The 21,962-nt window shown below is 40.8% G+C and overlaps 1 protein-coding gene and 1 long non-coding RNA gene across 2 annotated transcripts in view; both read left to right on the top strand.

Moving 5' to 3' along the window:
* The window catches only part of LOC308281586 (uncharacterized protein), a gene marked incomplete at its 3' end in the record, with an annotated part of 534,349 nt that overhangs the window by 291,376 nt on the left and 221,011 nt on the right, over nucleotides 1–21,962 (top strand). The gene's annotated exons all lie outside the window — the stretch shown is intronic.
* On the top strand, nucleotides 9,376–21,133 carry LOC308281311. The gene is made up of 2 exons (XR_013961835.1): nucleotides 9,376–11,065; nucleotides 17,925–21,133. It is a non-coding gene; the product is annotated as an uncharacterized lncRNA (long non-coding RNA).

The raw sequence follows: 21,962 nt of genomic DNA, 5'->3' as shown, positions 1-21,962 counted from the left end.
TTATTACAAATAAATGAAAAATTGTATAGAAAAAACACGGCCTGCTCATGTATTAGGAGGGTAGTATGAGTCACCAGAAAAAAAATAATGGGTGTTTTTAATGAATCTATTATGGTTAAAATGGAGTTTGAAGTTACAATGGGTGTGTGTGGGGAGAGGCCCTGAGCCTGGGGAGGCAGACCCATGCAAGGCAGAGTTTTTTGAAAATGGAATATCCCTTTAAATCCCAATACTGATTCTAGAAGTATTCCTCTACACATTATTACACAGTATAGGCAAAAGTCTTGTGTTACGAATTGTGTGTACATCTTGTAGATCAGTGACTTCACTAGCATTCAGATACAGTATATGACACCAAAGTAGCTTACTACAATTCTAAGGTCAAATTATTCTAAATAAGCTTGTGACCTCTTTTATCACTGAACTGTACTGTCTGTACTGTACTGTACTGTACTGTCTGTACTTTTACTGTACTGTAAAAACAGTGCAGTAAAAGTTTGTCTATCAGTGATGACACTGATTAACAAATTGTAGCATTCCCTGTGGGATCATAAAGCACCAAATATGGTGTCTCGTTTGGCTTGAATAAAGCATAGCCTTATTAGCCTACTACCAAGGTTGTCCCGAATATGCCATTTCCTCATATGTGACACAATGTTACTATAGTCCGGCCATTTTGTGCAGTATTTTGATGGAACCGCGCACTTTACGATAGAAGCATGACATTTGGCACACAGTTAGAACATGCCAAATGGAAATTCTTTGGCTATAGGGCCATCACAGATTTGTCTTGGGAAACTTGTGGGAGCCAATCAAAGTTGGGCTGTCATAGACTTTACTATACAGTAAAATAATACTAAAAACAAATATGCTTTAAGTAGCATGTGAGGGGTCAAACTAGGTGACATGACAATTTTTGCCTGAAATGCTCGGACTACAATCAGTCTAACCTGCTTGATTCCTCCAGACTCAAATCTAATCCTCATCTCCTTGCTTGAGGGAGCAGGGATTTAAAGTTCCTTGAAGTACACAAGTTCCTTGAAGTACACAATAAGGAGGAGCTCAAGTGGGACACAACGCACGTGAGGATAAAGAATTTGCAACTATATTGCTTTTATCGCCTGAAGAGGTTCGGAGTCTAGGCTACTGCATCCTCAGGCTGGACTACAATAGCTCCATTGAGAGTGTTCTGTCACACCTGGATTCGCCCACGAGAATTAATAAAGTTATATCACTGGATTGATCCAGACAGACAAACAGTCTTTTAATTATATAAAAGAAAATAATGTGTGAATTAAATCAAACAAGCCACCTGTCCTGTTCTCTGATTGGCTGTAGCACGTCTCTACTCTCAGTGCTGTCACAACCCATGTTAGGCTTTTAGGTTATAGGATGGCAAAAGGATCATCTGGGCTAGCATGTTGCATTGTGAACCGGGCTTAAGAAATCTGTTATACAATCCGGGATGAGGTGCGTGTGCGCGTGTGCGTGCGTGCATCCGGCAGTGGTAGGTCACGTCAGACAGTGGGTAGGTAGGAGTCTATGGCATCTCAGTGATGTCATGATGACTCAGACATGCAACAAATCGGTCATATATCTGCACAAAAAATTACGGAAGGGGACTTTAGAAATCTGAAGATACCCTGACACTTAAACCTTATGCTGTATGTTTACTGTTCAGAGATAAAGCAATGGTGCACAGTCATTTAGATAATCATCTGGGGACCCCCTCCCCAAAATAATTCCCTGGCCCAGAGGTTGAGAACCACTGCTTTAACTAACCTGAACAAACAAATAAGCCATGTGCATAGATTACACAGATTATGAGTTCCATTTGGTTCCATTTGTATATAGTCACTAGTATTACCCTAAGCATAAAGTAACACGTAGGATTTACTTTCACACATATTCACAGTATTTAAAGCCTTGCCTTGTACAGACTGCATACAAACAAACAAACCAACTCAACTGCCAGTTTGCTGTTGACTGTGGGGGGAGGGGAAGCTTCTCACTCACACAGTTTTGAGTGAGTGCAGTGAGGGAGATGGGGGATGGGGGATGGGCAGGCAGCACAGGTGAATTTGATCAGTGGCTGATTGCATTGCAAGCTAGTAATCAGCAAGTGGGCTACAGTGGAAAGAATGAGTGAAAGGGTTTCCCTGCACAAGGTGAAAATGTATAGGCTATTATGTATAGTTTATCTTTGAAAAGAGTGGAGGAGAGCTTAACTCAAATTGGTTAACAATCGGCAGACAAACAGGCAGGCAGGCAGGCAGGCAGGCAGGCAGGCAGGCAGGCAGGCAGGCAGACAGACAGACAGACAGACAGACAGACAGACAGACAGACAGACAGACAGACAATGTTAATTTAACCTTGCATCATGATACTTAGTGTTCATTTGGTTCCATTTGTACTGTCAGAGCAGTGTAGATGTTGTTGACTAAAACTATGATGAAAAGTATTTGTCGATTGCATTTTTCTCACTGACAAAAACTAAATAAAAACTAAGCTGTGATGACTAAAACTAAGACTAAATATATTGACAATTTCGTCAAAACTAGACTAAAACGTTAGGAGGGACTAGTGGAGTAGAGAGTCATTTTATGTTTGGTTGCTCTCAAGTGTTGCGTGCTGAAAATAGCAGATCTACAAGCTCACAACGTGTCGCGCAACACTCAAAATTTGTTGTCAAAAACAACAGAGTCCCTGGGCCTGAACAGTGACCACTGTGTGAACAGAATATGAACATTTTTACATAACAGCATGGTAGCAATATCAGAATAATGATAGTTGACAAAGTAACCATCTTGGTGGTGGTGATAACATTAATATCCAAAGAAAACATTTGCCTTGTCATGGCATGTTCGGGGACATCATGAGCATTTAGCAATACAAAAGATTTGCATTCATTCAACCTTTATTTAATTTCTCGAAAAGATCAATTGAGGGAGATCCTCATTTACTACTTTATTGAAAATAGATGTTTTGATTTATGTAAATGTGGGGGTTTCTGGACTAACGCTGGTATTAAACATAATTCTGGAAAAAGTAGCCTATTTATACATTTGCAGGCAACTGAATAATGGGGATGCAGTAAAGCACTGTAGCTTATGAAATACTGCAAATCAATTATCAAATTACAATTGCCATAATTATTCCTTGCAGCTACAAAAATGATGTCATACAACATGTAACTCAACATTAAAGTAGGGCTGGGTGATAAATCTCAGACCTGCACTTTCTTTTTTTTAAGATTAGTTTTTTGGGCTTTTTATGCCTTTATTTGTTAGGATAGTAGACTGACAGGAAATGGGGAGAGAGATGGGGAATGACATGTGGCAAAGGTCGTCCGGATCGGGAATCGAACCGGCGACCAGCATACCTAGACTTGTGGATCTGCTATATTTTAAAGATTCACTTAATTTTTCCTTCCTGTGCATTTACCCACTGGATAAAAAAAAATGTCATTGCTTAATTGCAGTGCACTTAAAACCGACCAAAAAACAACAAATGTATCGATAATTTATACAGTACATATGTTCCTAAAGACTAGCACTAGAGTGCTTTACAGATGCAGTGCTGTGACATTTCAAAAATTTGATCACCAGGTATTATGATTATACTGATTATTAGGAGGAAGATTTTTCAAAAAAGTGTACAGAAAGACCCACCAGTTAACAAGTATACCTGGTTTTCACCACTACAAGACCACCCACGTTTCCTAATCCCTCCTCACCCTCATGAAAGCATTGCCAATGGCTCTTCCCAGTTGTTTACAAAATGCTCTAGAACAGTGATTGTCAAACTGGGGTCTGGGGACCCCCAGGGGTCCTTGAGGGAGTTCCAAAGGGTCCACAGCAAAATGAGTTTAGTGTCAAAAGCAGTGTAACCAGTTGAAACCAAAATACATTTTGAAAAATTTGAAAATATCAGATCTACAAGCTCATGTTTTTTTTTCTTCAGGTGCTGCTTTCTGCATAACCAGGATAGATTGTTGGAACAGTGCATGGCTTCAATATTTTCGTTTTTGGACATCCTAAATGTACTTGTCTTGGGCTAAGTTAGTGAAGCAGTCATCAGTGAAATGTGAACTACATACTGTACACAAAGTCTGGGGGAGAGGGCTGAGGAAATCACCCTGTCTATGTAAATAAAATTAATCCATCGATCTCATTTGTCAGTGTCAACTGATAAAGTGTGAAATTACTGTTTGATAGCTGTCAGCCACATCTGGGCACAGACTAGACCAACCTGGCACTTCCCTGTTCGCACATGTTATGTTTGGGCCAGCTCCGCCCACAAAGGTTGTACTAATATAATGAAATGATGATGAGGGGAGGTGCGTGGGTGGGTGCGATTATATTGCGTCAGTTTATTTATTTTGGATTGGCACTTTTGACCCCCATGGTTGCAGCCTCCAGGAAGAAACCCTAACCCAAAGGGAATACATATTTGCTCATAACAACCACACCAGGGGGTCTGATGAAGTACTATCAACCTCATAGACACATGAAAATCAGAAAACTAACAAAATATGGCACCATGTAAAACAAAGCTGTCATATTTGCAACCAGTCATACAACAGTTAATTTGTAGCAGATTTGAGTTTATTGACAGGGGAGCGTTGGGAAGTGAATGTGGGGATGGAGGGTTAATGTGTTGGCTGTCCTCACAGCTTGTGGAAGGAAGTAGTCTCTCATCCTTTTGATTCTACAGCCAAAGTTCCCTGATGGCAGGAGAACTGTGAGGGGTGAGATTCCTTGTGGTTGTGAGTCGGATGGTGGGGGTCCTTAATGATGGCGGTGGCTACCATGTAATGTAATTTACTGTTATCTGGGACAGATACAGTATAGGCCTAACCATAGACATGCTGACATACATGAAGCAAGTATTGTTGTGAGGGTTGAATTGAAGCATCCATTCCTAAAGTGGTTAGTATAAGTAAGATTGAGGTAATGGAGACCAGAGGTTCCCAATCACCGGTTCACAAGAAGACTTCCGGGAATATATTAACATATATGCCAATAGATACCTTATGTGACATATGTCTCATGTATGTCGTAATTTTACATATGTCTCATATGGATATAGGCTATATGTAGACATATATGGAGGTGGCCAACTTCTAATATGTCACAGACTGTATATGATAAACATATGTTGCATAATATATGTCCTTTATGGCCAGAAATATTCAAGAACTGGCATATATGCCCTTTATGGTCAGACATATTCAAACTGGCAGCCAGTCCATGGTATAAGAAAGGTTGAGAAGCCCTGACGTGGACAACCCAAATAAATATAAGTAAAAAGCAATTGATAACTAGACATTTGCTGAATTACTCTGGATCTGGTATCTTTATAAAAACATCAACACCTTCCCTATAGTGTTTGTAGTTATTTTGTGTGTACTGTCCTTACATTTTTGTGTGTAATGTCCTTACAAACCCCATTAGTCCTCATAATACATGGTGTAGTTATGTTGTGTGTACTGTCCTTACAAACCGCATTAGTCCTCATAATAAATGGGCGGAGCTTATGGATCTCATTAAAAGTGTCCTCATAATGTAGGATTTTGTATTTTCAGTTCTGTTGGGTGTATCTAGAATCTGAAGACAGATTTGTGTTCTGTGGACTGAATTGAATTTTTTGATACCATCCACTTGGCTATACAACCACGGGAAAGTGGTGTCCTTACAAACCACCAAACCTCAGACTGTCCTCACAAACCAGTGGAAACCTGTATGTGTGTGTGTGTGTGTGTGTGTGTGTGTGTGTGTGTGTGTGTGTGTGTGTGTGTGTGTGTGTGTGTGTGTGTGTGTGTGTGTGTGTGTGTGTGTGTAAAACTAGCCCATAACATGTCTTTTTTAATTACTTTTTCATTATAATATCTAGCACCATGGGATTTAGGATCACATGCATACCGGTATGCACGCACGCACGCACACTGCACACACTGTATTATGTTATTGATGTCACCTCACCTCACCTCACCTTTAATGCTCTAACAGCATATTGTAAGTGCATGTGGTAAAAAACCTTGAACCTTAAACCATATCGACCTGAATCATTATCCTTATAAAACCTTGTCTGTGACCTGAATGAACAACAGTGTACAAAGAGTATCTTGACACAAATTAGATTAGATTAGATCATTAAATACAAACAGTGGCAGCTCCAGAGAATTGGGGTTGGGGGGAGTTGGCTTTTTCAGAGCAGGGGCTAATTCATTTTGGCAACGAACAATAATGAATAGTACTAAATTGAGTACTATAGTACTCAATTGTCTTTCACATATTCATATACATTTTATTTATTTATTCCTTAAATATATTTCATCATATTGGGTTTGTGGGGTGGGGGGGCTTAGGGGCTTCATCACGGGAAGCTAAAGCCCCCACCTAGCCCCCCCCTGGAGCCACCACTGAATACAAATTAGGCTACTTTCCTTTTGAATTTGATTTCTTGGAGGCTTGCATTTCTTGGAAATGTTCTGAGTGTCAGACAGTTCACGCATGGTTTTACTTATAGAGGGCTGGACCACTTTGGATTATATAGTTACCTTGATGTAACTCCACAGTGAAGTGAAGAGGCTCAAGGGAAGCTCTTTTATCCTGTAAACCGGGGGTCGTCAATGTTTTACTGAGAGAGAGATGAAGCAGGGACCCTCCATTACATTCACGTGAATGTGTATTTTCGCACATTTAACGTCTTGACGACTTAGAACCCTTAATACTTTGTAAAGTTGACCGGTGGCTCTGTGCTTGCTTTGTCTGCTCTCTTTTCCCTACTACGCTAATAGGGGTGCAACATATCGAGGTGCAACATATCGAACCAAATATCGAATACCGAGTAGGCCTATCGAAAAGGTATTGAACCGTGACACCAAAATATCAAACCGAACCGTGGATTTTGTAAACTGTTGCACCCTTATACACTATATATACACACCAAACCTCTTCACCTAAATTTGCCAATTTACAATCACATGTCTGCGACACATTGTGAGCTTGTAGACAATCGGCTAATATTTTCCCTAGAATAGGGATGTCAGGTTGACTAACCCATAACTTGTCTGTTTTAATTACTTTTTCATTATAATATCTAGCACCTTGGGATTTAGGATCCAACCCACCCACCCACGCACACATTCCCTCAGCCATATGTTCCCTCAGCAATGTGGGTGAATGTTAGCCTGGTGAAATGCTAACCTGCCGACGCTGGTGAATGTTAACCACTATGCCTAAACCTAACCAAACCCTGACCCTAACCTTAGATGGCCCTGGCTACCGGCTCAATGGAGATAAATCTCACACAGTTTCACTTTCACCTTAGCTGGGGCAAATCTGGTGAAGTTCGTGCATTTTTGGTATGGTGTTAGGTATGGGTATAAGGTTTTCAAAAACCATCGCAAACAAATTGGGCTCGCCCCCTAGTGGTCTGTTTGCAATTAATCAAATATTCGATACTTCAGTATATGGTTCAAACCCCAAATAATTGATGGAAGAGATTTTTCAATGGATTCTGTTACTATTGGGTATGATAAACAACATACTAAAAATTCAGGGAAAAATATCTACCGGAAAGGCACCATTTTCAAGATGGCGTCCATGATGGCTGCCGGGAGCTGAAAATGCCTATAAACTGTGTTTTAATGTGTAAAAATTCATAATAAATCTGCACTTGGTGAAGAGTTTTTGGTTTTTGGTATGGTGTTAGGTATGGGTATAAGGTTTCCAAAAACCATCGCAAACAAGTTGGGCTCGCCCCCTAGGGATCTGTTTGCAATGAATACAATAGTAGATCTGTCAGTATATGGTTGAAACACCAAATAATTGATAAAATAGATTTTTCAATGGATTCTGTTACTATTGGGTATGATAAACAACATACTAAAAGTTTTGGAAAAAATAACTACCGGAAAGCCATCATTTCCAAGATGGCGTCCACGATGGCTGCCGGGAGCTAAAAATGCCTATTTAATGTGTAAAAATTCATATAAAATATGCACTTGGTGAAGAGTTTTTGAATTTCGGCATGGTGTTAGGTATGGGTATAAGGTTTTCAAAAACCATCGCAAACAAGTTGGGCTCGCCCCCTAGTGGTCTGTTTGCAATGAATCAAATATTAGATAGGTCAGTATATTGTAGACCACTAGGGGGTGAGCCCAACTTTTTTGCGATAGTTTTTGAAAACCTTATACCCATACCTAACACCATGTCAAAATGTAAAAGCTAGTTACCAAGTGCAGATTTTATATGAATTTTTACACATTAAATAGGCATTTTTAGCTCCCGGCAGCCATCGTGGACGCCATCTTGAAAATGATGGCTTTCCGGTAGTTATTTTTTCCTAAACTTATACTATGTTGTTTATCATACCCAATAGTAACAGAATCCATTGAAAAATCTCTTTTATCAATTATTTTGGGTTTCAACCATTTACTGACAGATCTACTATTGAATTCATTGCAAACAGACCACTAGGGGGCGAGCCCAACTTGTTTGCGATGTTTTTTGAAAACCTTACACCCATACCTAACACCAAACCAAAAATCAAAAACTCTTCACCAAGTACAGATTTATTATGATTTTTTACACATTAAAACCCAGTTTATAGGCATTTTCAGCTCCCGGCAGCCATTGTGGACGCCATCTTGAAAATGGTGCCTTTCCGGTAGTTATTTTTTCCCAATTTTTTAGTATGTTGTTTATCATACCCAATAGTAACAGAATCCATTGAAAAATCTCTTTTATCAATTATTTGGGGTTTCAACCATATACTGATGTATCAATTTTTGATTCATTGCAAACAGACCACTAGGGGGCGAGCCCAACTTGTTTGCGATGGTTTTTGAAAACCTTATACCCATATCTAACACCATACCAAAAATCAAAAACTTTGCACCAAGTGCACAAAATTGATGATTTTTGACCAGATTTGCCCCAGCTACCTGGGAGTTTAAACACAAACATGAAGTCATTAAGAAGATTGAAAAACAACCATAAAGTTAATCTTAAAGATTAAGATTGAAAAACAACAACAAGTGATCAGCAGCAGTCAGTAGGACAGAGCATTATGGGTCATGAGATAACGCAGCACAGTATCACATGCACACACGCAGGCACGCACGCAGGCACGCGCACACACACACACACACACACACACACACACACACACACACACACACACACACACACACACACACACACACACACACACACACACACACACACACACACACACACACACACACACACACACACACACACACACATGCTGCTGCACAGAGGGTTGACTCAGATCCCAGAGGAGGGAGTGGTTTACAGGGTTCATAATGAAGGTGCGAAGAACGTCGTCCTCATGTCTCTTCTTGCACCAACACAACGGTAAGTCAATGAATACTTATAATCTGCCTGTAGAGAAGCATATACAGTATAAACTCAATCTTCTCTACTAGTATTTTGACTATACTGTTCAATCCAAAGTACAGATAGATAAATTGATTATGGATTGTGAGTATATTTGTTTTAATGTTCACTATATTTTACTATTTCGAACCTTTTTTTTTTCAGAATTTAAAGAAACATTTCTTTAAAGAATATCAGACTTAAATACACAGCCCTTTTAAGACAAACATCAATGTTCCTTCAAATTCTTCTTGAAATTAAAACAGTTAATTAATTTACTGAAAATTCAACTATGCTATCATCAGGGCTTGGTTTAGGATACAGATTAAAAAAGTGAAATTAGAAGTGATGAGACAAAGACAAAGAAATGATTAGACACAATTGGAACCGGTACAATGTAAAAGTTAAGCTAAAATTGTTATACTCTCCTGCAATTGGCTGAAATGTCACCTACCTAAAAAAAAAATTGTGGGAACTTAAAGGAGCTATAGTCAACTTTTTCTTGAACAACGGATGCTAAAATAAAAATAATGTTTCGAATTTTTTTTATAAAAAAATAAGCTTCATCTATGTGTTTCAATTCAAAAATGACCACAAAAAGCGTAAAATAATGATAAAATAATCATTTTTTTGCCATTGTAGGGCCGACACTTTGTTTACATTTGTTTTTTATAAAATATTTTTGAAACATTATTTTTATTTTAGCATCCGTTTTTCACGAAAAATTGACTATATTTCCTTTAACACTTGCATGACTGTGCTTTCTAGCCTGCAGCAGGCTACCTACACTTATTGGCTGTGTCAAAATCACGCCTGAGTGTTATATCATTGTCTCCACCAGGCCGAAGGCATGAGGAGACTATGTTTTGCATCCTGTCCGTCCGTCTGTGTGTCCGTCCGTGCGTACGTCCGCCCGCCCGTCTGTTACCGACCGTGGCCAAACTCTGCACACATACACTCCCTGGATTCCAATTCAGAACCTCTGCCCCAAATTTTCACATGGGCCTGTTCTAGCGCCACCATGAGGCCTATTGTTCACGCAAATCAGTACACAGTAGCCTATCTCTATAGTCATGTGATCAAGACGGATCTGTGCAATATTTCTTATTCCATCCTAATTGGCTAATATTGTCTTCCAAAGTTTGCAGGATTGGTCAGTTTTGAACAAAATGCCTCAAATCATGAACGCAGCTTGTGTTTTCCATGATGTTTTGCTCGCACATTCCCACTAGGACTAGGTCAAGGAGCAAATGCCACCTTTTCACATTGGGCTGCGCCACCAACAGGTCAACTTTAGCAAAACTAATTTTCGGAACAAAATGCCTCAAATCATGCATGCAGCGTCCGATCGCCGTGAAAGGCCCAAGAAGACATGGCACACTTTTCACATTGCCCTATTATAGCACCACCACCAGGCCACAGTAACATATTTGACCTGGTGGAGACCTGTGACACTGATTCAAGTTTAGTCATCTTTTGTCCCAAATGTGTGTGTGTGTGTGTGTGTGTGTGTGTGTGTGTGTGTGTGTGTGTGTGTGTGTGTGCGTGTGCGTGTGCGTGTGCGTGTGGTAGAACTGTCTATCCCGTGTTCAGGTCACTTCATTCATCACTCAGTCACCAGCTGGGACCAACATCTGGATATTGAATGACACACAGTGAGTACCAGTTAATTTATTACCAGTAAGACTCCCTAATCGGGAGATAAGTGACCGTAGGTCGCTTATCTCCACAAATAGGGCAAAAATGTTTTTTTCCAAAATCTTCCTGATCCATGTTGATGACATGAGTGTAGACATGCTGTGTAGTGATTTCCGTGATTTTAGGGCCAAATCTGTAGGAGCAGTGTCCAAAAATTTGTTTTTAAAAATCGGCCTGAAGGTGGTGCTATATGGGACAGATTCATGTTGATGGGATGAGTGTAGACATACTGTGTAGCGATTTGCGTGATTTTAGGGCAAAAACTGTAGGAGCAGTGTCCAAAAATGTGTTTTAAAAATCGGCCTGCAGGTGGCGCTAGAAGAGGGCCATGTGAGAAATGAGGGGTGGGGTCTCCGCGTTGCCTTGGCGGACGAATAGGTACCGGCCCCGGCTCTCCCGGACGCTCCTAGCCCGAGTTACGGCATTTGATGTGAGCTGCAGTGGAGGGGGTCCTCCACTGGGGGCGCCACCACTTTTGCATCCGTTCTGGAGCACCAGGAGTGGGTGGTCCCCAGGAATTCCCCGTGAGCAGCCCCGTTGGGGTGCTCATTTGGTCATTTTTGCACATGTGGTCATTTTTTACACCTGGGGGTAGCTCCGGGGGTCCTTGGAGGTTGTAGTTTGCCAGTTAAGGAGTGTGTGTGCAAAATGTGCCATGGATGGGGGCAACGGTTGTGGAGATATGAGCAGGGCAAAAGTGTGACGTGTGACGTGTCACTCACGGAGGGAATTTTTTTTACACCTGGGGGTCCCCCAGGGACCTGGGGGTCCCTGGAGCTCTGGGGGTCCTTGGAGGTTGTAGTTTGGCAGGTAAGGAGTATGTGTGCAAAATTTGGCATGGATGGGGGCAACGGTTGTGGAGATATGAGCAGGGCAAAAGTGTGACTGACTCACAGACAGACGGACGGACGGACGGACGGACGGACGGACGGACGGACGGACGGACGGACGGACGGACGGACGGACGGACAGCCTGTGGAGGTTTTGGTAGTAAATGCGACCTACGGTCGCAACTATTTATAAGTTCTGAAATGTAGAAAGAAACTTGCCTGATTTGAACAGTTTCTGTTCAAATCAGGCAAAAACATTTGGTGCGATACAAGCAATTGGGCTAGTAGTAGAGGAGCCTATCAATTTTTGTAATTTTGGAATGATAATTTTTGGAGACATGTATATCTTCATTCTTGGGGTTCTCACAATGCCAAAAAACATGTCTTCAATTTTTCTTTTTGTGTTTAGCATGTGTAATCTATCTATAAATGCGACAAATCTCTGTCTGTTTGTTTGTAATCCGCGTATCTCGAGAACCGTTCGTCCCACCGGCTTCAGATTCGGCACGCGCGTTCCCCGCCGCCGCGCGGAGTGCAGTGCCGGGCCTCGACCCGACCCGACTCGCGGTTTTCCGAAACCGGCGCGAAACGTTCGGAATCTCCTTATGCGGAGCTGATTGTTGACATCAGGCTGTTCCGGAGGAAATCGGCGCAAGCGCTGAGTCATTGTGACATCACTTCATAAAAGGCTCTGACATCACGTACGCCACATGAGTCAACACAAAATCTCTGTGAATGTGTATGTATGTATGTAATCCGCGTATCTCGAGAACCCTTCTTCCCACCGGCACGCGCGTTCTCCAGATATGGGCATAAAGTCTGACATCAGAGTTTTCTGCAACCGGTACTGTGTGTGCAGAGATCTTCATATATGGGCATAAGTGGACAAAGACAAACAGATGGTCAAAACGGGTCCTATGACAACAGGTATATTGGGGTTTGCATTAAAGGGTGGGGCATTCATGGGGTTTGCATTAAAGGGTGGGGCATTCATTCCCTATTTCAAATTCGGCACGTGCGTTCCCCACCGCAGCAGGTAGTGCAGTGCTCGGCCTCGACCCGACCCGACCCGATACACGATTTTCTGGAACCAGCACGAAAGGTTCGGATTCTGATGTCTGACATCAGGATTTTCCGGAACTGGCACTGTGTCTGCATAGATCTCCATTTATGGGCATAAAATGGATGCAGACAGACAAATACAGATATCTCCATATATGAGCATAAATGGACACAGGCAAACAGATGGTCAAAGATCTCCATATATGGGCATAAAGTGGACGCAGACAGACAGATACAGATATCTCCATATATGGGCATAAATGGACACAGGCAAACAGATGGTCAAAACGGGTCCTATGACAACAGGTATAATGGGGTTTGCATTAAGTTTGTCTCCTCCTCCATCTGTTTGTCTGTGTCCCTTTATTCCCATTATGGAGATCTCTGTATCTGTCTGTGCCTCCGACTGTGTTGCAGACACAGTGCCGGTTCCCCCTTTAATGCAAACCCCATTATACCTGTTGTCATAGGACCCGTTTTGACCATCTGTTTGAAAAAGCGACAGAAATCTCATATATGGGCATAAAATGGACGCAGATAAACAGATATCTCCATATATGGCATATATGGGCATACAATGGATGCAGAATCACAAAGATCTCCATATACGGGCATAAAAGGGACACAGACAGACAGATACAGAGATCTCCATATATGGGCATAAAATGGACGCAGATAGACAGATATCTCCATATATGGGCATATATGGGCATAAAATGGACCCAGAACTATAACTGCAGTGATCTCCATATATGGACATAAAATGGACACCGACAGACAGACAGATACAGATATCTCCATATATGGGCATAAATGGACACAGGCAGACAAATGGTCAAAACGGGTCCTATGAAAACAGGTATAATGGGGTTTGCATTAAAGGGCGGGGCATTCATTCCCTATTTACATTGTTCCGAGTTGGCCAGGTCGCCGACTAGACGCTGGGCCGCCCGAAGGGCGGCCCAGCTTCTAGTTAGCATAATTAGCCAATTCATTGCCAAAAACAGTAAATGGCAATAACTTTGCTTCTGGGTAACTTATAAAGGTGATCTAAGAGTCTAAGTCCATGTTTGTGAGGTCCAGAAACTCATCTGTTACCATTGTGAAGTCATACAACCTTTCATAATGAGCATAATTAGCATAAATTACGCAAAAACAAGGTGAAAATAAGCAAATTGCTGCATTTCTTTGTTTTAGTCAACTTTGAAAGCTTCTCACAAACTGTATGTTTGTAAGATGTATGTTTACAAGTCCAGGAATTATTATTATCCTATACATGAATCATGCAACCTTTTGTCTGTGTAATAATTATGTAATAATCACACCGAAACCAGAAATAGCTATATTTCTTTATATATCCCTCATATAAAATAAAGAACAATATGAGAAATGATCACAGAATTATCGGATTGTTTATACTAATATGTACAGAAAGTTCTGTAAACACATTTTAATAGAAGGGTCTCCATCTTCGTCGTCGTCATCGTCAATCCCCAACAGTTGCGCCTTGCTTACATTACAACACACCTCTTCATCTGCCCCACACATGCACATCTCAGAGCAGTTCAAATTTTGAGATCGACAAGAACAATGTGACGCATTTGATCAGTTGAGTAATGGTGGCTGGAGCTGGGGGATCCCGTGTTGTGACTGGCACCAGATGATCTCCCTCAGCCTCCCATCCATATTCAGTTGCTGGTGGCATCTGTGGGTTAGGTACGTGGTCCTGATACCATACCATTGCCTGGTAATGGGCACGGGCAATGGCTTGATGTAATGCTCCTTGTGTAGGTGGCAGCTTCTCTGCTTCTAATTGTTTCTTTGTGAATAACCTCCACCTGAGTTCACCAACATCCACAAGATTTGTACCGGGCTCGTACAGCTGGCAAACAAATGCTTCAATCTTTTTTTCTGTGTCAGAGACTCAGAACTGAGCTTTTTTGAAGTACCTAGAGTAGCAAATGCAGATACCACCTCCACAGGACACCGGTTTAGGGCTTGCCAACAGGTTAACTTTCCCTTTCCAGCTAAATGGCCTGTCTGGTCAGTTCCAGTGAAGGCATGGAACCCTGGTAAGGCTGAAGTCCTCGTTTCACCCAGTGCCTGCACTACTGGCTCCAGTGAGATGATGCATTTTTTGTTTCCCACACCGGTGATGAAATAGGTATCCTTGCACAGCTGATTGTACCGTCGGATTGCAAGAACAAAGACATGTTGCCCTCTTCAGACAGCAGGCTGTGCAGGATTATCCTTGTGTCAGCCTCTTCCTGTGAGCTGTGGAGATGTTTTACATCGATATACTTTGAGTGGACATCTTGCCTTGACGTGATTATGAAAACGTTGGGTTTCCCCTGGAAGTGTAGGAGGGCTTTCTTAGCAAGATAGACAGTCAGCTCATCTTTGGTGTGGATACCTGACAAGAACTGTTTTTCAGACACCTTCCCTATCGGTGTGTTGTCTTCCACATGATAAGTGGTAGGGGGCTTGCCACCCTGGCGTCGCTTACGCGTGGCCTCCTTAATTCAGTGAAGATGCAATATCATAGCGGTCAAATACTACATGGGTCTCATTATGTTCTTTGGTCTTCCTGTCCAGTATGGCTATGAAGTGGTCAGCCCACTGGGAACATATCTTGATCCATGATGGCTTTCCCATTGCCTGTACCAATGCCATTCCATTTATGACAGTTACACTCTTAGATGGCAGGGGACAACTGTCAGTGGCAGCACTCTGTGGTTGCTGATCAACACCAACGTCACCAGTCCTCTTCTCATTCTGCAGCTCCTCGAGAATGGTCATGAGCACAACTTTTGTGATGATATTGGGTAGGTCTTTGCCATCATATGTTAGAGGATTCAAAGATGACTTGATCACATGCTTCAATCGAAGTACATTCTTTTCCTGCCTTGTCCAGACAGCAATGGACAAGTCATGGTGCTCCTTTTGTGTAGCTGTTTGTGTGCCACTGCCAGCCATCTGGCATGCTTCTTCTGCAAGTCTACTCAGCTCTGGTGCTGTCAGGAAGAACCTATCCCTAGCACTAGCATTCTGAGTAATGCCCACAAGGCCTCCAGTGACCTTCATGATGCGAGTGATGTGCTCAAGGGCATGATCCACCCCAATGGCGCAGAATGGTATCTGATTTTTATTGACAGTGAACTGCCCAATGTGCCCATCCATAAATTCTTGGTATATCTCTGGATCTGTGGTCTGCAGGGCCTTCATTTCTGCTAGGTAGACTGGAACCAACCGGGCATACTTCTGCTTGTCATGAGCAAAGAAGTATTTGCATAGCTCATCCAGGGAAGAAAGATGAAGTTCCCAGAGGCCATCACGGGTAGCACGCATGAAAGTGTATATCAGTAATACCATTTCAATAACTATGATTAGCTTTATCAGCTGTGATCCCTCACAGCTGAAGCACAGTTGCTTGACTCATTATGACAAGAATTAATCAATGGATATACTAACAGAAAAAGAAACAGGTAATTTCCTACTTTCAGACTAATTAATAAATCATGTATGCATATTGTACTAATGACAAAATGTTGCATGATTTACTTACATCAGGATAGGAATTTCTGGACATGTAAACATACTCAATTAGTCAATAAGAGTATCAGATTATCTCTCCAAAGTCAGCTAAATGTGAAAAATGAAGCGATTTCCTGATTTTCAACTAGTTTTTGTATAATTTAAGCTGATTATGCTAATTATGAAAGGATCACCTTTATAAGTTACCTAGAAGGAAAGTTATTGCCATTTCCCGTTTTTGTCAATTAATTGGCTAATTATGCTAATTACACATGCTAAACCCAAAAAGAAAAATTGAAGACATGTTTTTTTGGCATTGTGAGAACCCCAAGAATGAAGATATAAATGTCTCCAACAATTATCATTCCAAAATTACAACCAGCAGAATCACTTGATTGGCTCCCCCACTAAGGCATTATAAAATATGTCTTGGGGCAAATTGCAACTGTAACTCTTTCAACTTTTTTTGTTACATAAATATGTCAGTAATAACATATTTCCACGGCGGTCCCCGCGGAACCTGAGCACCTCCGCCAAATAACCTTTCACATAGACGCGTTGGGAACAGTCCCCCCTCTGTCTGAGAGGGGAAATTTGCACCAGAACTTTGGCAAAAAGTCCCAAGCATGGTTCTTCGTCACCTTCGTACTTGCATGTGATAAAACCTTTGGCTTTTCATAAATAGGTGCTATATTTAGAAAACTGAAAAAAAAAAATAAAAAAAATAAAAAAAATAAACTGAACCAAATACAGACTATATATGATATTTTACCCAAATGATTGACATACAAAACATCTATGTCACATAGGAGGATTAAATGTCCATTTATGTTTTGACTTAGGCAATTGCCAATTTATTTCTGTAAACAAGTGAATTACTTTCTCCAGACTTTATTTCTAAACAAAATAAAATTACCTAGGTCACTCTCTTGACATAAGCTACAACTGGGGTGGGAATAGCATGATGGCATAGGCAATTTCACTTCACTCATGAAGAGATGATGTATGTTTGGCATATAGCATATTCACGAGGGGTTGTTCCCGCAGACATGGCATAGTGGTATATTAATAGATCCTGGCTTTGTAAATGAGGGTACAGAATACTACAGATATGGAGTTTGAGATCCCATAAAGTTCATTTAGGAACATTATATTGATCAGAGATTTGTTTTTTTCTGAGAATGAATGCACACTTTGGATGTGTGGAGTAGGACTAATGTTAAAATATAATGTGTAAATATATGTCATCTTTTGTTGAATTCAATTGTTATTTGCTAAATGGTGCCTTTATTATTATCATTATCTAAATTATTATTACCCTTATTATTATTACCCTTATTATTATTACCCATAACAACAGTTCCTGTCATATGTTGGTTTTATCTTTCAGGTCACACATGAAAATCACTCTTATTGTAGCAGCTGAAGAATTCTGCAGAAATGGGGAATGCAAATGTACCATCAGAAAGTGGCAGATCCCTGACGTGCGGCGAGTGTGGGCAAGGACTGAGGGATTGCACCTCCTGGGACCACTTTAATGAAAGATGTGTTCGTGGCCAACAAGTATTCGCATTCCATGGAGGTCAATACTACAGACTAGTTGACCTTTCTGGCTATTATGTGTGTCATCATTGCTTTGTTACTAAGCCAGAGCAGAGAGAGAGAGAGGAAAGAGAGAGAGAAGCGGAGAGACAGAGGTTGATACGACTCAGAGCAGATGATAAAAGACTTATGGAACAACAGAAAAGGGAAAAGGCGAAGTAGTCCATGAAAGTAATTGTTCCAGATTCTTTTTTCACCACACATCATTTCTATGACCAGGTGTCTATAACACCATACCAAAGGTCCTAAGAAATCCTATTTACGGAAATAATGGCACCAATCCAAAATTGCCACCAATTATTAAATAATGCCATATTTTGCACTCCATAGGGATATGTGAATGTTTATGTTGTGAAGTGTGATTTTTGGACAGAATGGTTAATATAAAATGTTTTGCAGTTTGATTGGATACATTTATATTTTGTAGAATTAAGTAGAACATGTCTGCCAATTACCTCTATATATTTGTGATACGTGTGCACATTCAAATACATGGTTCTTCATGTTTGTAATGTGACTATGGTTTTGCTGTTGAATTATACTTGGTTTTAAAAGTTCTGAAGTTTGTTTAGAGTCAATCTGGGAAGCTTTTTTATGTAGGCTAATTACAGTAGAAGTAGTGTTTGAATGATAGAGGGTCTTTGTTGTGCTTAATGGTTTTTTTTGTTTTGTTTATTATTTTACTTTTAGTTTCCTTTTATTCATTTTTTATTTTATTTCTTTTTTTATTGACTGACTGAAATGATTTCAAGGTCAGAGTTGACGATGTACCTCAAGCAAAGAAGAGGTTTAATATGTACGGTATGTTGGGCAGTGGTGCTTTGGGGTTTTCTTTCAGGAAGGACGTCATTTATTGACGTCACGTGCACGCGCGCCTTTAGATGTGTGCACATGGAACAAATAGAAAATAGGCCTACTGCGATGCAGACAGTCACTCTAGTCTCTGGCTCCAGTAGAGAAACTAAAAGTTTGCTTTGAACGAATCTCATCTATCACAGTAATGGAGATTTGGGGCAGGATTTCCTCTTTTGTCAACAAAAGTGCTCTCCATCTCAATGGCCGGGTTTCCCAAAGCGATTTTAGCCCATCGTAGCTCACACATGGTCGTAGAGACCAAGCCCCGACCGTCATGTTCCCGTGTTTACATGGGTTCGACAGGCAGAGAGACTTAATTACCCCCCTACAACTACACCATCATTCAGATTTCACAAAAAAAGTTATTAATAAAGTCTCACACCTGTATAAATACGTTACAGCTTTCTATAATTACCCATATCCTCCGTTTTCTTTAATAAGAAGCCTTTTTATCCAATCACTGTCTGTTTATCTCAATGGGATTGGTGCGCATGGGGAACGCCAGGAAATACATGGGAAAACAGAACGTGATCGGATAAAATGGCTTCTTATTAAAGAAGACACAGAGGATACTAATTATAATTATAGAATGCCATACCTTATTTAGACAGGAGTGAGATTTTATTTAGCACTTTGTGAAATCTGAATGATGGTGTAGTTGTAGGGGGCTAAATAAGTCGCTTTGCCCGAACCCATGTAAACACAGGAACATGACGGTCGGGGCTTGGTCTCTACGACCATGCGTGAGCTACGATGGGCTAAAATCGCTTTGGGAAACTCGGCCAATATGTCACTACAAACTAAGCTTCAGACCTCCCAAAACAAACTGAATACAAATACTACTACTTCTTGTTTTTGGACTGTGTTAGTTCAGATTTTTTGACATAAAGCTGTAGGAAATACTTAAACCCCATTATGGACGGGAACCCCTTTTTGTGCTTTTATCCCTCAGGTCGGGAACACATTTTTGTGCAGTACATGTACAGTATGTAGCAACTATGTGTTTTTGTAATTTTTGAATAATATTTTACGTTTTTCAGAAAACTTAGGTCAGGCTTTAGAAGGCGTTTTTAGAATCGGCCTCAGGCCTAAATGGGTATAGTGGTTGCAAAGGTATTAATTGATTGCCAGAGTCCCGTGGTAAGAGTTCAGGTCAGTTTCTGATGAATATGAAGTAGTTCCAATGGGGCGAGGTCCATTTGGCGAGGGAAACTCAAAATAGATGAATCCACAAAACTAGCAAGCTTCGTTCTGATCAGCTGACTACAAAGCACCTTGTTTTGGGGGAATACTCTGCAGCGGCGTAGTGAAACTGGACACAAAAAATAGTACCATGTGACAGAGGGGTCAAAGTTGAAAGAAGCTTGCGCTCTATGGTAGAAATAGGTCAACAATACAGATGACGGTAGTTTTGTGGATTCATCTATTTTAATTAGTGCCAAATCACCGGAACTACTTTATATTCATCAGAAACTGACCAGAGCTCTGACCACGGCAATCAATTAATACCTTTGCAGCCGATATATTAATGTATTAAAGTATTTCCTACAGCTTTATGTCAAAAGATCTGAACTAACACTTTAAGTGTCATGTTATGCAACGTCCATTTCTGATGACAACAACACAGGCGATAGGCCCACTCCCTCATTTTCTTTCTCAACCTTTTCAGTCCACGACCCCTCAAAATATTCATATTTAAACTGGGGACCCCCCACCCTGACAAGTACTTAGAACTGTAGGAGGTGAGGCATTACATATAAATATTGTGAAGCTTGTAGATTACATTATTTGACCATTTTCAATGTTTGACCATAGTATAGTTTGTTGATTCCTTTTGATGCAGTAATGGCCTTTTTTTTTATTTCATTTCATGTCATTTATTTTGTATTATTTGGGGTATCAAAAGCCCTACAATTGTCACTTTACATTACAAGCTTCATATTGTGGCGCTTTTCCACTGGAGCCAGACCGATAGGCCTATATCAATTTCTCAGCGGGTGAGCAGAAGAAAAACACTTGTGTTTTCTTTGATATTATGTATGTTTGATTGATTGATTGATTTGATTGAATACTTTATTATTCAGACATGTAAACAGTACATGGTACAATAAGACTTTAAAGCTAAAAGGAGAACACAAAGTCCTGGGGACTTGTTTCCATTGTGGTCCTATATGTGATTTAATAATCACTTAAGCCGGGGTAGGCTAATAATCACTTGATTGAGCTACTCTAGAAGGTTGACAGCAGTACTGAAATGGAAATATCGATAAGATAGATGTTTCATGAAATGATAAAAAATAACAAAAGCAATCCAAAACATTTATAACAAAGCCACAGCCATACGTGGCTAAATGTATTGGCACCCTTGCATTTGTAAAAAAAATAAAAAATAAATAAAAAATAAATAAAGAAAGAAACTTCCAGAAGCTTGGCAAATGAAAACATATTTTGCATCAACATACAGTATTTGGTTTGCAGAGGAACACAACATAAAACTAGAATAATACAGAATTTCAAGCAGGCTATTCACCTGGAACTCACCTGTGGTGAGTCCAAGTTGACTTTAATCTTTAGTAACCACTAATCCACCCAGTTTAAATGGAGTAAATCCCTCATTCTGCTGTTTTGTGTCACACACTGAGCATGGACCAAATAAAAATCACACTCGTGTGAACCGAGCGGTGGAGGCTGCGTGTGTGTGTGTGTGTGTGTGTGTGTGTGTGTGTGTGTGTGTGCGTGCGTGCGTGTGTATGTGTGTGTGTGTGTGTGTGTGTCTGTGTGAATGTGAGTGTGAGTGTGCCTGGCCTGAGGCTGAACAACAGCGCCCCTCCCTTAACATGTGTGGTCAGAAAAGGTATTGCAGGCTACAGATAGACAGACACGCACGCATACACACGGCCACGTATAGGAGACGGTGTGACCACCGCTCAAAAAGGAGAGAATTGTCAGGAGGTCAGAGGTCAGATTGTAG

The sequence above is a fragment of the Nannobrachium achirus genome (genome assembly GCF_963921795.1).
Source record: "Nannobrachium achirus genome assembly, chromosome: 3".
NCBI lineage: Eukaryota > Metazoa > Chordata > Actinopteri > Myctophiformes > Myctophidae > Nannobrachium > Nannobrachium achirus.
The sequence above is the reverse complement of the archived record's forward strand: the minus strand, read 5'-3'. Positions and strand labels throughout refer to the sequence as shown.